Below are 18324 nucleotides of genomic sequence, written 5' to 3'. Positions count from 1 at the left end.
TGTACTTGACTACTTTTCTTGTAAATTAATTACTTGAAATAGAAATTACGACCAGTAAACACTTTTTTTTTTCAGAGGTTTTACTTTATTCACCTCCTATGTACAGATCTGCTGTCTACTTTCCCTTTTTGGATTTTATTTTTCTCAAATAAAACTCAAGTTCTTTTCTTTCAAAATATAGCCATATTAGCTCTATCACACTGTCCATGGCTAGAAGAAATGCATGCTAGGGTTCTTCCAGTCATAAACTGCTCTTCTAAGACTTGTTCAAACTTCTGTCTTTCCTTATATTTCTTTTCTGTTTTCTTACTCCGTTTTTTGTTCAGAACAGCTTCTTCTGCTTCAGTCAGCTTAGCACCTTTTTTTCTTTCTGCCAAGTGGAAGAGCATAATGAACTTCATACCACTGCCTGAAAGATGTGGCATCAATCAGAACAATAGCAGTTTTCATTAGTGTTTTTGTACGGACCAATTCATTATTACTTGCATTATAAACTGTATCAATAATACGTGTCTTTCGAGTACAATGTTCTGAGGCCCATGCAAAATTGCCATGGTCTAAACAAAGAGCACGATATTTTTTGTTGCCATTTCAAATGGAACAAATAAACATTTCAAATGGATAACAAATAACATTTAAACTTTATAAACACCTATTCGGATTTAAGTAAGCAATTGACCCACAAAAGTGGAGGCAAAAATAGGAAATCGTACTACTTACAGATATTTTTTCCTCTGATGAGCAGAATGGCCCTCCCTTATCAGAAACCAGCAATAGTCACCCACACCTATGGAGCAAAGGTATCGTCATTGATACCTTTGCTCCATAGTGTGGATATCCTGGTGGAATCGTTCCCCCTGCTCGTCACTGACAGATCCCAAATTGTCTGGAAAGAAGTCCTGGTGCGAATGTAAACAACAGCCCTGAAGGATTTCCACGCAACTGATTCAGTGGCGTTAAGTTTAGTTTCAAAGTTTCATCCTTTAAAAGCCGTCTAATTTGTGGGCCTACAAATATACCCTTCATCAACTTTCCATTCGAAACCTTCAATATTTTTGTCCAGAGCTTTTACAAAATTTTTCGTGAGACCCAAATTAATATGCAAAGGCGGGAGAAGCACCATTTCAGGTTTCACTAAAGGCGTGCATTTGATGTTCAGTTTTCTGGCATCGTATTCTTATCTGATGGGCTATTCCTTCACAATATAATGATGTACTATTGTTAGACTCTCCATACACACAGGTAACAACAATACTTAGTAAAACAACCCTGTAGTCCAAGCAACAAAGCGATTACTTTTAAATCACCACAGATTTTCCAACAATATTTCTTATAGTTTAAGTATTTAATAGCAATGACATGCTATCATTGGTTTCTTTCATAGCCACTCGGACCGACCGTTTAATATTACGATTGTGTAGCAAAACTGCTTTTAAACTGAGTTTAGAAGGATTTATGAATAATCTCCATTCTTCAGGATTGTGTTCAAACCCTAGTTCGTCCATCAATCCGTTTACATCTCTGCAGACACAAAGAGAACCTTCCATTTGATAATAACCCACAAGCTTTTCATTTCGGTTTCTAAACCCAGACATCCTTGTGGTTTATGCCAGCAAAAGGTTTATGTTGCGACCTAGATCCTAATAGCTCAGCTTGTTGCTTTGAAAGTTTTAAATCCCTAACCAAATCATTAAGTTCACTTTGCTCATTTTTCAAAAAAGCTCAATATGGCCTTAGTTGCTAATGCTCCTAAAAACCAAACAACAAACAAACAAAGAGTCAGATTTACATAGCACGTTATACAGCACATATGTGGTGCCCACCTTTTATCCTGAACACCCACGTCACAACCAAAATAAAAATAATAAACTTGTTTTACCTTGCCTGTGATTGATCGACGTTGCGACTTCACTGCAAATTGTCCACAAACAGCAAGAACTGTTTGGCGAATTAACGCACGCACGGCGTTTTCGCTCCATTTCACAAGACCAAAACCGAACTTTAAAACACCACAACCTACCACTAGATCTTACAAATCGAAACTAACCCCAAAAATGTACATTCAAGGGCTAAAGACAGCTTGTAAACAAGTTGCTTTCACAGAGTCGCCTGGTCCCGGAAATATAGGGTCCAAACGTGCTACAGCATAATAAGGATTATTTTATTATTATAACTATTAGCTATAGGGTGCAAGGAAGCCTGAGGCATATGCTGCACCAGCCAAAAAAAAAAAAAAAAAATAATAATTCCCGAGTTACCAGAGAGAGAGAGAGAGAGAGAGAGAGAGAGAGAGAGAGAGAGAGAGAGAGAGTCAAAAGTAGAAGGGAATCACCAAGAAGAGAGGAATGATGATATCCAGCTCAGGACCCTGGGTGTGCCAAGCCCGTGCTCACCAGATGTTGAACCCCTGGTATTATAGCAATATAACTCAGCGCGGCCACTCCCCAGGGCCATAAAACTAAAAAAGGTATTAGAAAAAAGGTATAAAACTAAAAAAGGTATTAACAAAAGGTCTCTTTTGTTATAATAAATTCGACCGGGAAAGAAAGGCACAGAGTGCGATGTTGGACGATTTCGTTGATTTTGAAGCTATTTTACGTTTTTTTTTTTTTGTTTTTTTTTTTTAAACTGTTTTTGCATTTTTCTAAAAAAATGTGACGTGACAGAAACTTTTTATATTCGTAATCAGCACATACAAATTAACAAAAAAATGCTTACTTTCACCCACGTTAGCAAAATCTTGTTGACCAGTGTAATTGATTCAAATGTGAGATTGACTAAAATAAAAGAACATCATATGGAAATATTCTAAACAGTGATTTATTTTAAGTGAAAAATTCTGTTGCAAAACAATAGGTTACCTTTATTATTATAGTATTACTTCTGTCATTAATGAGTTTTCTCGTAATTATACGATCAATCCTCCAGCGAAATTAGTTTTTAAAGCTAACATTAAATGCAGTCAAGCATCTCCGTTGTAATTTTTCTGATAGCGATATCACGACATTAAAGTATTAATATAATCCGATTTACTTTGGATGAAAATTTTCTTTGGCAGATAAACAAATAGGAAATATTTGCTTAACATTATCACACTTAGTCATCATTCAATAAAATGTTAGTTGCGGTGTAGCAAACTAATTAGTTTGAATCATACAACGAGGCGAAGCATTTAAAGTGAAAAAATAATGCGGGCATTTGTTATATAAACAGAATTATAAATTCATGCTTATGTTATCACCACGAATCTGGATGCAACTATTTTGATAGGCAGAGAAGTCGCTGTAATTCCTTCACGAAATGTACTGGAAATAGTGCATACTGTAGTGTTATTGTAATGCGGCTCCGGGGGGGCTTCGTCCAACTCCGCGTCAAGCAATGTGATGAATACTCGACTGGAAAGTGAAAGACCATTGAGGAACTTCGTAGCCGAGTGGTCCCCTGGAACGTCTGTGGTCCGGCACGGTGACCACAGACTTCTTGATTATCTTGAATTCCTCTGACGTTATGTAGCTGTCCAGAGGTATAAACAGAAAATTTATTTATTTTCATATTCTGCATGTTGTGAACGAAAAATTCATGACTGCAGAAAGTTAGACAACGGAGGAAAGAATAATCAAACTTTTAATCACGTTCTCAATGCATAAAGCACCTTTAGCTCAACTAAGCCCGCTCATCTCTGGGAAACACCTCAACTTTCAGCAGAGGGCTTTTCATGAAATTTTATATTTAGACCTTTTGGAAAGATTTGTTGAGTCATCCTAAATTTCATTACAGTCGCATAAATATTCGACAGTTATTATTAAATTTGCCATATGTATCACATAGATTATACTTACAGTGTGTTTTAGTTGAATTGAAAATAATGTCCTACATTTAAGGCAATGTAAATGTACATGTGCCGATACGCGGAAAAATTCTCGGTTTATGTACTATGCATATTAAAGTGACCGCTTTTCCAGAAAAATTCATGTCAGTTATCACATTACAAAACATATAAATAATGAATTATTTTTTTTAATCACAGGAGAGTCTTTAAATATATGTTGCATTTAAATTTTTATTAAATTTCAGAAGGAAACAATACAGTACATCATAAGTTGTGTTTTGCATTGCAGTACGTCATAAGTTCCCATGCCACCCCAACTCATCCTACATTTCTTTATATACCAGGAACGCCCAATTTCGTATAGAGGGTAAAATGCATCAGTCGATTCTCTCGAAACAGCCAAGTTGCACTTCCATCATGATACAATAAAAGGAATTTGATTAAATACAACTTTGTAGATTTCATTATTTAAATCGCCAAAAGCTCCAGCCGGGATGGTCAACGGTAAAAGTGAAGGTTCGTGGACTTCACACATAACAACACACTACTGCATGCACATGCCATTCTACGGCCTCAGACAGAATCCAAGCGCGTGGCGCCATTTGACAATCAACGAATTTTCACTCCGTAACTGAGTTAGTTGGTCTCAGGCGTAGATGGCAAAGTCCCCCCTCCCGCGTGGAAACTCGAGTTTTTCGTCCAGCAAAACAGACAAATCGATCTGAGAACACAAACAATTCACGAACATAATACACTTGGGTAGTTGAATTAATATTTCTGGTGACCCTAGCGTGATTTTTTTTTTTTTTTTTAAGAGAGAGAGCACTGACAATCTAAACACGTGGCCGCTCTCAGTAGCAGCCAACGAACGTTCAATTTTATAAATGTAAAGAGATAAATCAGAGAGTAAAGCATCAGAAATACTACAAAGGAAATCGAACGCGATTAAATAATTAAAATATAACTTAAGTAAAATGTATGAAAAATTCAAATCGCCTTGGAGTCTTTAATCGTCGTGGCAACTTTTCCTATACAAGGTATTCATAATCAGTCCTCATTTTATATTATTCTATAAAGCTTTTATATATTTAGGAAATTATTTATATATATAGCAGAATGCATAGTTTCCAACTTTTTCCGGCTACAATTTACAAATTCAGGAGAGCCTGGCAGATTTGGATAATTCTTATAGGAATGGCCTCGTCCGGCATGGTGACCACAGACGTTCTCATTCTTACAATATTCAGCAACATGCCAGAATGACACACACATCTATAACACTGTGTCACAGTTATTATATCTTTCGCCCAACAGGAGTCCCAATTAATATACACTCTACTTTTGTTAACTAATATTTTACATAGCACGTTATACAGCACATATGTGGTGCCCACCTTTTATATTTTATGTATTTGTCCAAATACCTGGAGAACCAATTCGCGTATCTTTATTTATTGAAACACGCTAGTATGTTCTATAACATTCTCCTTAGATACCGTGCTCCTTTAAATTCCTCTGCCAAATATGGTATAACATCTCTTTTTTATATCATGCCCCATACCGAAAATTAACATTTTAGGTTTTGAGTCTTTCAGATTTCTCAAGTTTTAGTCCAAGTTCCTGGAAGCGAACACATTTCTTGATCTTATCCAAATCACTATCACAATCTGTTTCAGTAATCCCTTTTCTGTCTCTTGCAGCTCTTACACTTTTGACTTCCTGCAGTATAGGCCTAACAGAATTTAAAATTTCCATTTTAATTATTCTCACTAGTTTTATAGTTGCCATTTTAAGCTGTATAAAGACATTCTGTTCCTTTAGGACAGCTTCTGTATACGTTTCCTGTACTCCAGTACTTTTCCCCCTTTCTACCTGGCTTCTAACACTTTATTCTTAATTTGTAGATCAGTTATAGTAGTTTATAAAGTGTCACACAAATCAAAACTTTGAACTACAAGAGCACCTGGAACATTATGCTCTCCTCTCAATGACAAATCCCTCAATTTCATCTTTACCATTTTCACATTGTCCATAGAATCTAATCTCAGTATTCTATCTATAAAGTCCTCACCAGAACTAGTTAAATCCTCTTGTCCTTTTTGCAGGTCTTGAGTGATCAAATTTTCCACAATTCCTACGTGATGAACACCTGTAGCCTGTGACAATTTTTCTGCGTCAATAACTTCCAGTTCAACAATACACCCTTTTGTTATTTCTCAAGCCTTTATATATGTATTATCATTACTTTTACTGACTTTCTTTTTCTTAGGGGCAATACCATTTACTGTATTATTTTCTTGTAAGGCAACTTGAGCCGCGGATTCATTAGGAGCCTTAACCCGAATTATTTATGATACAATTTCAGGCATCTCATGATCAATCAATTTGCCCAATTTCCTCTTCCGTCACCCGCAGCGTCCTTAAAACCTTGCTTCTTCATAACTGAATTGTCAGTTACAACCTGAATGAGAAGGTGAAAAATCTTCTTAGCCGCATAACCATATTAAACTTCAATATAAATTCAAAATATCAACTCTAAAATAAAATACACTGCTCGACAAAATTAACAGAACACTAGAAAAGGTGATGTAACTCGTGCAGTTTTTTTTTTTTTTTTTATGTAAACTCCAAACACGAGCGATAGTAGAACCTATAGTACTTAGTACCTATAAGTTCTACTACATATAGTACTTAGTAGAATCTATAGTACTTAGTGCTTGGGTTGGAGGTTGAGAAGACGAAAGAAGATATTTGGACTTCAACTTCTGTAGACTGTAATTTTCAGGAAATACGTACGAAGGAAGGTTGTTCCAGAAAACAGCAAATGAATGAATAAACAAGGAAGATGAAAAGTTGGTTCTGTGAGTTTGAAGTTGACCAGTAAATGGAGCGATCAGAGAGAAAACTGGATAACCAATTGCAAAAAACAGTTGGGAAACCATAAGATGGAAGCTTGTTTAGGAGGCCTTTATGCCAAACACGATCGAAAGCCTTTGAGATGTCAAGAGCAGCTGCTTGTGTTTCACCGAAACTTTCCATTGAATTAGTCCATAATTGGGTAACATAAGCCAGAATATCACCAGTGGATCAACACTGACGGAATCCATACTGGCGATCGTTGATCAGACGGAAGGTTTCTAGGTAGTTTAAGAGTTGGCGGTTAATTGATTTCTCCATTACTTTAGAAACAGTAGAAGTAATTGCAATGGACGATATTTGGATGGGAGGGATTTGTCACCCATTTTAGAAACTGGCTGGATATGAGAAAATTTCCAAGCAGAAGGAAAAACACCTTTGGAATAAGGAAGTGAAAAAAAGGCAGCAAAGAATAGGAGTCAATTCTGGAGCACAAGTTTTGAGAACAAGTGGAGAAATACCATCGGGACCTGGAGCTTTCTTAGCATCAAGGTTTGTCAAAATCCTTCTGACATCCTTTTGACCGAAGACCACAGGAGGCATTGAATGGAGCGTGTTGGGAATGGTGGGAGGTGTTTTACAAGATCATTAATACAAGAGTTGCAAAAAACAGTTGGAAGAAAAATGGGATGCTATCAGGTCAGCTTTATCCTTGGCTGAAGTGACAACAGAACCATCTGGTTTGGACAGTGGCGGGAGCAGAGATGGGCAAAAGTTGCGGCCAACAGCTTTGGCGAGAGACCAGAATGGTCGGCTACCGTTAGGGCAAGAAGCAAGTTTTCTACTCTTAGCCTGTTCAAACTCTAGTTTGGACTGATTAATAACTGCTTTACAATTGATTGAAGCTTTGGTGTAGGCAAAAAATGAAACTGAAGAATTAGAAACAAGCCAATTACGATATGCGACGTTCTTCTCTTGAACAGCCTTAGCACATTTATTGGAAAACCAAGGTTTAGATAAAGGACGAGATTTTAAAGTGGAGTGTGGGATAAAGGATTCCATTCCTGCAAGAATAATTTCACTGACACGATCTGGGCAAACGTTGACAACAGAAGTTTTGAAAGAGTAATCCGACCAAGGAAAAGAAGAAAAAAAATCTCGCAGGTCATCTCATTTTGCATTCTTGTAATGCCAAACAACACGAGGTTGGGAATAGCCATGAGATAAAGGTTCCATTGGAGAAGAGATAATCACTAAGTTGTGATCTGAAGTGCCTAAAGGACCTCTCACTTCGACCGTGTACTTAGAAGGGTTGTTTGTGAGAAAAAGATCAAGCGTGTTGGCTGTACGATTAGGATTGTCTGGCATTCTTGTAGGTAAATGAACAATCTGTGCAAGGTCATTAGTAATTGCAAAAGCCTCAGCATCTCGACCAGCTGGGTCAGTGTGACTAGACAACGGAAGCCAGCTGGAGTTGTGAACATTAAAATCACCAAGGAAAACTACCTCACTGTTAGGAAAGTTGGAATGGAGAAAGTAAAGTTGCAAAGAGAGGAAGTCAACGAGCTCCAGGTGATTAGTGGAGCTGGGAGAACGGTAGAGACAACAGATAAATTTGACACAATGAGGTAGAGAGATTTTAAGCCAGAGAATATCAAAGAGAGGAGATTTCAAATTGCCACGTCTCTGACAGGGAATATCAGAACGAACATATGCACAAGTACCATCTTTGAGGCAAATGGAATCGTACAACGAATAATTTGGGCATCTGAGATGAGCAGTAGTTGATTAAACCAATAACTGATATTCTGTCAGAAAAAGTACATGGGGTTTGGCAGACTGCAAGTGGAAATGGACATACTTGAAGTTAGAATTGAGACCACGTGTATTTGAGAAATGAATTAGGAAGTGTTTGGGAGGTTTAGATCTTTTTGCAGATAAGCTTGCTCTATTAGTTTGACAATTCATTGTGTATTCAATAGGAAGAAAAGTGGGTGGGACATGCTGTATGAAGTAATGAAATTTTTGGATATGGCGTACACATGGTAAGAATTTACCCAGATCCTTGACATAACGTGGCCTCGAAAATGCTCCCCGCATATACACTACTCAGACTCCCTCCAGTCACTATCTGGCAGAGTAGAGGTAGCAAGATTATACACTAGCTGATCCAGAAGCCTCCTAGAGAGTTACCAATAAAGTGTAAAGTGTGTTTAGGGTCAAACGGCACCAGGGGTTTCCCCCATCTCCGCGTAGTTTACATTGTGGTGTGATACAGTTCACTGTAAAGGCCAGAGATTTAAAAGTATATGGATCTTGAGGTGTGTGATGTTGTGTACCGTTGTTCTTCTGGCCATTTAGCCGCCGGACCCCAGCTGAGGCCCGACGTTGCCCACACTTCGCCCCGTGGAGGCAGACCAGGTACACTAGTATTACAGTTATTTACTCTGGCAGGCCCTGCCACCTAGTTTCCTGAGATTTCAGTGGCAAGGACCTAAAAAAAAAAAAAAAAAAAAAAAACACGTTTGCGTGGGTTGATCGCTAGATTGAAAGACCGAAATGTGAGCGAACTTAATTTGGAGCTATTAAGTTTTGACCTGTGGGATATACGCTGGTGAGCAGGTAGAGAGGGAGAGGAGACTGAAGACTGGGGGGAGAAAGACAGAAGAAATGGGGTCGATAGAGGAGGCGACCCCATTAAAAGTCAGTGGGGCATGCCCATGCCCTACCAGGAGGAAATATGGGTTGGCGAGTAGGGGAGAAGGCAGGAGGGAAAAAAAAAAAAAAAAAAAAAAAATCCTGTCTCCTCCCCTACCGCCGAGGGAGGGGGAAAGAAAGATGGGTCCAGCAAGAGCGCCGGCACCGATTGCCATTATGGCTGGCATATGCAGAAAGCTCTGCGGTCTCATTGGGCTGGTTGGAATTCAGCTGGATAGAAAGTCACTCGTGAGGCTGTGTCCTGTCCGAAGGTGGTCCACATATCATTTCATGGTTGTTGTTGTGGTGGTGGATGCGGGAAAGTCCGCCTTCTTGTGAAGAAGTCTTGCGCATATTGAGTGAAGGCACTATAAGTATCTTTTTCAGTTAGTATCAGATATTCCTGGTCTCTTAGCATTATTTGGGTGGTGGTTATAAATCGGCAGCGGAGATCCTCGTACAGTGGGCAGTCGTACATCAAGTGCCCCCATGTCTCGCGTAGTCCGCAGTGGCATAGGGGGGTGTCACTCAATCCGAATCCATGGAGTTTTTCTCTTATGGCGCCATGGCCGGTCAACAGGTAGGTGGCGAGTAGTCCAGGAGAAAGCCAAGGTGGATAGTTTGGGTACACCAGTTGTAGATCAGGAATAAATTTTTTAGTTATTTCACCTTTGGTTGATGTCTGCCAGCGGGTTTGCCAGCTCTGGTTGAGATGTGTGAGGAGACGTTTGCGTTCCAATTTGTGGTCAGTTTCAGGGTCCAAAGTGAAGTTCAGATGGTTAGCCTCACGTCCCTTGGAGAGTTGATATATTAGGCCGCGGAAGACTATTTCAAGGTCTAGTGGAAGAGTCCCTGTCAGGGCCTGGAGGGCATGTGTGCTTACAGTATTGCAGGCTCTTGTTATTATAAGTAGTATATACCGTTGTGTGGTGTCCAGTTTTCTTCTGTTGACGGCCGTGGTAGCCTTCCGGTACCACACTCCAGCGGCATACGTTATGGCAGGCAGGAATACGGCTTTATAGAATAGCTTGAGGGTTCTCCTCCGCAGGCCCCAATCCTTGCGGGAGACCCTCATGAACAGAGCAGAGTATCTTCTGATCTTTTTCTGAATGTAGGTCAGATGAGGGGTGAATGAGAGGTTATTATCTAGGACAACCCCGAGGAGTTTTAGTTCCTTTGTCAGCTTAATTGTAGTTCCTTGGATGCGGATTTGTGGTGGTCTCCTGATGTCCAGGTTACCTTTTAACAGTATTGAGCTGGTCTTGGTTGAGGATATGCGGAGATTGTTTTCGTCGGTCCACTTCTGTAGGATGTCAATGGCGCGAGTAGCAGAAGTTTCTAGCCTGGCTCTGCCGTCCTCTCGCAGTACCAGGGTCAGGTCGTCCGCGTATGCCTGAGTTGCCACACGACCTAGGTCTAGATTTAGAAAACCGTCGAGAACCATGTTCCAGAAGAGCGGGCCCAAGATTGAGCCCTGTGGGCAGCCTCTGAAGATCTGTCTGGAAATAGAATGATATGGAGTTTCTACAACGACCATTCTGTTGTCAAAATATGTTTTGACGCATTGGTATAGGTTGGCCGGGATGTTGGCCTTCCGGAGCCTGCCGAGGACGCTTGGCCACCACAGGGTGTCAAAAGCCCCGGCAAAATCTATTGCGATTACAAGTAGATATTTATGGTTTGTTGTTTCAGCAGCTCTGGTAATGTTTTCCAAGGCATCCAGAGTGGAGCAGCCCCTCCTAAAGCCAAATTGATTCTGTGATTCTAGGCCTGCAGCCATGTAGCAAGTTTCGATTCTAACTTTGAGGAGGTGTTCAAAGAGTTTACTTAGTACAGAGAGAAGGGCTATTGGTCGGTATGACTCCGGAAGGTCCTGTTGCTTGTTTGGACTTTTCAGGATTAAGCGCAATTTGGCAGTCCTCCAAGCTTGTGGAAAGCATCCCTCATTAAGGCAGTGATTAAAGAGGGTGAGTATTACCTCTGGAATTGTCTCGATGGTCTTCTTGACGATTTCAGGCTCCAGTAAGTCGATACCCGGTGTTTTCTTGTTGCGCAGTTTTCCTGCAGCAGTATGAAGTTCCGTGATGGTAAGTGGTTCTTCCTTATTGGTGGTAGTATAGGTATCATTGTCTTGACATAATTTTTGCTGTTCTGGTGTAGTGGGAGTAATATGTCCAGGAAACATGCTGTCCAGGATGTTGTTGACATTATCCTGCCAGGTCTTGGTATAAGTGCCTAGCGGCGTCTTTGTTGCAGGGATGACTTCTCCCCTGGGGAGTTTGTTTGTCGTTATTCTGTAGACAACCCCCCAGGGGTGCTCGTTTCCGGTTGTAGAAACAAGTTGCTCCCATGAGCGCTGTTTTCTGAGTCGGATTAGAGCCGTGTACTCATTTCTTGCGGTGCGATAGTGGTCGCGGAGTTGGTCTATTTCTGCTGCTGGCCAGGAAAGTCGTGCTCTCTGGAATAGTCTTCTCCTTGTGTTCACCTCGCGTCTGAGCTGTTGTAGTTCCGGCGACCACCAGGGGACGGCCCCTGGAGTTGGGTTTTTCCTTTTAATTGAGCAGTTTGCAGCGGCAGTGATGAGATCCACCACGGCGGTTTGGTGCTGGTCCGGGCTCAGCCCCTCTATTTGGAGGGTTTGTGCTGCTTCTCTTAAGGTAGTCTGGAAGAGAGACCAGTCTGCCTTCTGTATGGCATATCTATGTTGGATTTGTCGGGTTGGTTGTTGTCTGTCTATGGTGCGTTGAAGAGTGAAGGTTATGACCCTGTGGTCCGATGTGGTCCAGCTTTCCCTGACCATCCATCCCGAGAGGTGACCAGCCAGAGACCTTGAGGCGAGTGTAATGTCAATTGTGGCTTCCCACATTGTGCTGGAAAAGGTGGTGGGGTTATTTGGCTGATTGAGTATAGTGAAGGTACTGTTTGCCAGGAACTCCTCTAGGTGTTGTCCATTTGTGGCGCTGTGATGCCCTCGGGTTTGGCTGAACCACGCCGGGGATCGACAGTTCACATCCGCTCCCACGACGATCCTGGCATTCTGGAATTCTGTGAGTAAACTCTGCAGGTACCTGGTAGCTGGGAGGATATCTCCCCCTGGGCGGCAGTACAGTGAGACTGCATAGAGTTCGCCGAGCGGGGTTATAATATGGGCACATGCGGCCCAGGATGTACAGTAGCTGGAAATCTTGGTTACAGTGATACTAGGGTTCCTAACCAGGATGCAAGCCCAGGGGTTGTCTCTATTATCCTGAACTATTTTGTAGGATAGGGGATATCCTATCACCCCCCGGCTGTGCACATATGGCTCTTGGATAAGTAGGATGTCGAGGTTCTGTTCATTCGCTTTCTTGGTGAGTTGTCCGGCCACGGCCTTAGATCGCTGTGCGTTTAGCTGCGCGAAGTTTACCCTGTCTAGGTTAAAAGGTCTAAGGCGTGCGTCCATAATCAATCCTCATTTGGTATGCACCCTTAGCTTTGATGTAGATGGGACACTGATTGTCCCTGAGTGAGTGGTCCGCTGGCATCTTCTGTGATTTACAGTTTACACAGGTGGGCGGATCATCTTTTTTAGGGCAGGTGCCAAATTCATGGCCTTTCTCTGCACAGTGGCCGCAAGTAGGCTCTGTCTGGGCACAGGTGTGCGTCGTGTGTCCAAATCGACAGCAACGGAAGCATTTGGGAACAGACACATGCTCTTTGAAGCGATGGCTGCCCCAATGTATGAAAACCCTGGTTGTTTGTGCAATCGTTTTCCATGCCTCTGGTGTAAGTTCAACTACCCAATTTGTGTGGTCTCCTGTCCTGGATTTTGTTTGGAATTTTGGGGTGATTAGTGTCGTTGGTTCCACGTTTGGATACTCATGCTGAAGGTTCCTGGAATATAGTTCCTTCTGCAGAGCTTCTGGTGTTAGATCCTTGCTGGTATTAAAAATGACTATACTGGGGCCCTTTTTCTTGGGGGACGCTGCCTCTAAGCCGAGTGTCTGGATCCTTGGGTTGTTGAGGATTTCGTTTGCGTCTTCCTTCGTCTGGGTTTCAATGATGACACCTGTATTCCTTATTTTTCGGACAGATTTGATTTTTGTAGTCTTAAGATCCTGTGAGAGGTTCTTCATAATGGTTTGTTTCACCTCTTCACTAGTCTGGTGTTGTGCTGTTGAGGTCGGTTTTAATATTACTAGGTGTGGAGTCGGCAGGAGCGTTTTGCGTTTTGTAGTAGTTGCCACACGTGGCAGTTGTAGAGAGGTATCTGGAGCAGTGGTCCTCAGCGATTGTGCATATGTGGGTGCACGCTGTGGCATTTGTTTTGCCCCACATTCAGCGTAGGCTTGCAGTTTAGCCTTGGCCCTTTCGCTCTCGAGGTAGGCTTCGACAAGGAGTGCATCGAGTTTGTTCCACAATGTTATTATTTGAGCCCTTAGTGCAGTGGTGACTCTGTTTGTTTGCTCTTTAAAGAGGGATTCTAGAGCAGTTTTCAGGAACAGGGATTTTTCATACATTGTACCTTCGGGTAAGGTAGGATCCAGGAAGGTTTCCTGTGTCTTGTCGTCGCTAGTCTCCTTTGTCGTAATCGCTGTGAGATTTTCCTGCGTTTCCCTTATCTCCGTCTGGGAACGGGTTTCTATCTCAAATTTTGGTATAGAGCCTTTTTTGTTTTTCTTCTTACCCGTTTGGGGGGTCCCGGAGCGGGGATCTATCCCTTCGTTCTGTTGGTTTGTGATGATTATGCATTCGTCGCCCTGGGTTCCCCTAAGAGGGGCTCTGCTTTTGTCCGTATTCCTCTCCATATCACTATTTCCGGATGACCGAGACTCGTCGGTTTATCGGGATTTCCTTTCTACTATCAAGAAGCAGTGTGCGCGTTATGTAAATAAAATCAGCCACAAGTGCGAAGCACAAAAGAATTTGAGTTGTGGGCCTTTAAGTCATTGGGCTATCCCCTCAGTCACATGTGGGGAGGGAGATAGCCGGGTGTAAAAATAGACCTAGAACAACGGGACTACTTCCCTGTGGGGTTTCTGGGCGCGGCCAACACGATAGTGGTATTTAAAGACAGTAGAATCTACCCTAGAAATGTTCCGCCTTTACCATGATAAGTCTATGGCAGAGGGGGGGGGGGTGCACACAAATGTCATTATTTTGGGTAAAACTAGCACACAGTTTAGTGGAAAATGTTGGGACACAAATGTTGTCCAAGGTTACAAGCACCGTTGCACCTCCCAAGTCAAGAGCAGGGTAGAAGCGTGGCGATCGCTATATCGGTCGCCTCTCTATATTCCAGATGTCAGCCACAAGGTGACCTTGCGGTCTGACACAAAGAATACAAATAGTGACGCTTCCAACCAGCCAAACTCCCAACAAAGCACAGAAAATTTTCTCACCTTGAGAGTCCACTGGAGTTGAAGAAACACTGTATACACTCTTGCTGTGAAAAACACTTTAAACTGAAATCTACGAGCGTGAAATAAACAACGTGTCTGGCAGCCATAATGACGATCGTGAAGGCAGCCCTATTGGCTCTGCGCATACGGGCTACGTGCAGGCACAACGCTGTCAAGTGTAAAATTAGTAAAACTCAGATAAGTTCTTTAAATCCACACAGAGTTTTACATAAAATTACCTGGTAGTTCAGTATCATTAGTTCTTCAAGTCCAGATCTTTGCCGAACAGTAATTCCATGTTTAATCGGCACTAAAATCACTTATTAATCAGAGCACAAAGAAACGTGACCGCACGGACGATGCGCCATGCCCCACCAACCCCCGAGTTACCAATAGGTTCAGTCCGGTGTACTAACTAGCGGCCGGCCTGCGAACACCGTTTTAGAGCTGTACCCTCGAAATGTAAGGAAATTGGATCTCGCCACGAAGTTCATCATAACCTCAAAAGTCATAAACCATACTGCATGATGGAGAAGATTGGAAAGGGTTGACGGGAACTTAGGTCTAGAGACTAAACATGGGTTCCACCACTTCAAGCCTCCAATAAGCAAAGTGGTGGTATCGCACCGGTTGATGAGCGTCATCTACCACCTAGTATGCCTGGTAGCATGGAGGGGCGGCATTCCTCCATGTGGTGTGGGCGCCACACCTCGATCCCTGCTTACGTTGGTTCACACCTGGGCGGTCACCCACCATGTACTTGTGCGCATGGAGGTTATACCCAGGAATACTAACAGTCCCACCTTGCAATGAAGCGGGAAAAATTTGGTGTGGTGGTATACTATAGAATAATGATGAAATGAGGAAACAGCGAGAAACTTAGGACAGGTATATGGGAGATTTATGGGGTTGTATAAGAATTACCAAAAAATGGTCACATTACAGAAGTCTATACAAAATGCTCGAAAATATGGTCACATGACAACATTATGGCGTATGATCTCCTTCAATGGCTAAACAGACCTGACAGTGGTGAATCATGCTCAATATAAGGGTATCTATAAGATTCTGTGGCAGCAAATCCCATTCCACCAGCGCAGACCTTAGCTCAAAAACTGACCGAGGAGTTCGATCGGATATAAGTCTGGTGATCGTGATGGCCACGGTAGTCGTTTGATTTATTCAGTTTCAAGATATTCTCCCACCACTTGAGCTCTACGTGCAGTGGCGTGAGCATGAAAAAGAAAATTTAGGCCAACCGCATCCCTAAAAAGTTCCACATAGGGTTAGAGGATCTGTTCTCGGTCCCCTATTAAAAACATGGAGGGATGCGGCCGTTGATCATTAATCTGCCCCACATGAGAACACCGCCTCCACCGTTTCTCTTATGTTAGAGGGATGGTACCGCATTCCTCGTTGTTTCCGGATGAAATAACGTGTAGGACATGTTTGTAGACTAAAACGGGACTCATCAGAGAACAGGACTGGGTAATACTCCAGAACACGGTGCCCCTTTGACAATTACGTCGAGAAGAAGAGGGGGAAAGCAGTGACATACGGTTCGTAACTCCGCCCACTCACTGCGTTCCCCCTCTTCTTCTCGACAACTGCACGTGGCGAATGTCACGCGACGTAACAGTATGGCGGAACCGAAAAATAACGAAATTATCGGCAACAGCAATTTTTTCGGAGCAGCAGCCAAAATAATTGCAAATTAAACACTAATTTCGTTCTTCAAAACGAAAAAAAAAATAATGGGACGCAGCAAACGACCAATTTTAGACAAATAACTGGCGAAGTCCCTCAAAAAGGTAACCTACCATTTTTAATTAAACACAAACGAAAGACAATTAAAAACGTAATTCCCAATATACATTTTTTTTTTCGTCCAACGACTGGTTTTTGCTTGAATCCTTCCCGAAGTCGCATGAAAACCTAACCTTTTCTGGCTAAACAGAAACGAAAGTCAATTAACACGTGCAACGAACAATAAAATTGCTCTTTGCATAAGCAACATACAATTTTTTCTTTTATTTTAAAAAAAAACGAAACGGACACACTACTACGTTAATAATACGTGAAAATAACACAGAAATACAAGACAAACTAAACTCACCTCACAGCAGCAAAAAACAAAGAAACAGTTTACCAGCAGGACGGAACGGGATAACGACAAAATGAAAACCACGAGGCAATAACCGGAGAAGTAACAGCTCAGCACCGTACGCACTAAAAACCAACATTCAAAAGAAAGAACACGCAACGAATTTCGCATTTAGCGCTCCAGTGACGTCGCGTCACGTGCCATCCACGTGAAACGAAGAGGGGACGCAGTCAGTAGGCTGGATCAAAACCTGTCAGTCACTGCTTCCCCCATTCTGACAGCCAATTACAAGGGGGCACCGTATATTGGAGTATGGCCCAGGACTGTACCTCATTTGTCAGGACTCTAAGTCACATGTTCATGGCACCAGTTTCGACGAGCTCTGCGGTGGTTTGGGGTTAATGCGTTACAAACCACTGGCTTCCTTACGTACCGTCCACTTAAATTGAGCATTCTTAACGCAGTCCGGTTCGAAATGTTTTCACCTGTGGCTGAAACAACCTCAAGAGACAGTTGATCAGAGGACAACATAGGGCTCCGTCTTGCTGTTACAGCCAGATAGCGGTCTGGATGGATGAAATAATGTCTTGCTGTTACAGACAGATAGCAGTCTGTTCTGGTTGATTTATCTGTTGGGTGGCCTTAGCCAGTTCTTCTTGTAATGATTCCTGTTTCCTGGAATTGCTTCCGTAGTGCCAAGACAACACTGCGTGACACATTAGCCAACGGTTCGCTTCCGCCTGCGACTGGCCGGCTTCAAGTCGTTGAACGGCTCTTCATCTCAGAAATCACCTAAACCACAATGATTTGTCATCCTCCGGACTGGAGATGTGGCTATTCCACTATGCAAGCCAAAGAACGGGCATGAAGTGATGTGGTCGCATCCCGTGTTTTATAGGCATGAATAATTTGCATAATGTGCGGCTCTGTAAGGTGGTAGATCGATTTCTATTGGATGCTCGAAATTTGCATGCCAGGATGTCTATTATATAAAATATTGGCATGCGGCGGCATTGTTCACAATAAAATATTCATGAAAAACATTTTGTTCTTTTAGGTGTAAAATGTATATACACCTAAAAGAACTAGCAATAATTGCTAGTCTAACTATTTATAATATTTAAAATAATAAACAAACTAAAACTAATATAAAGCAATGCAGTCAAGCAGATCAAGTCACTAAAATAATTAAAATAACCCACAAACCATCCAAGGTATAATACTTTATTTTCTCTTCCAGAGAACAGTGAAAAACACAAAATAGAATTTTCCAAAATATCCTTTCTGTAAATTCTATCTTACTTAAAAATATAATTCTCAGATAATGTCAAGACCACAATCAGATCTACCTAAGTAACCTACTAATACAATCTGATACTTGTAAAATATAAACATTATTAAATCTAAAAACACTAAATCAAACCTTAAAAGTTTTCAAACACTTTCCAAAAAAGTCA

At 41.8% G+C, this 18324-nt stretch overlaps 1 pseudogene; it reads right to left on the bottom strand.

The window, feature by feature from the left end:
- Positions 1 to 115: 115 nt before the first annotated feature.
- LOC150081773 (small ribosomal subunit protein eS8 pseudogene) lies at positions 116 to 591 on the bottom strand (annotated as a pseudogene).
- Between the last annotated feature and the right edge of the window lie 17733 nt (positions 592 to 18324).

Source organism: Mastigoproctus giganteus, chromosome 8 (assembly GCF_048544385.1).
Source record: "Mastigoproctus giganteus isolate SK-2022 chromosome 8, ASM4854438v1, whole genome shotgun sequence".
Taxonomy (NCBI): Eukaryota; Metazoa; Arthropoda; class Arachnida; order Uropygi; family Thelyphonidae; genus Mastigoproctus; species Mastigoproctus giganteus.
Note: the sequence above shows the minus strand (reverse complement) of the source record. Positions and strands in the feature narration are given on the sequence as shown.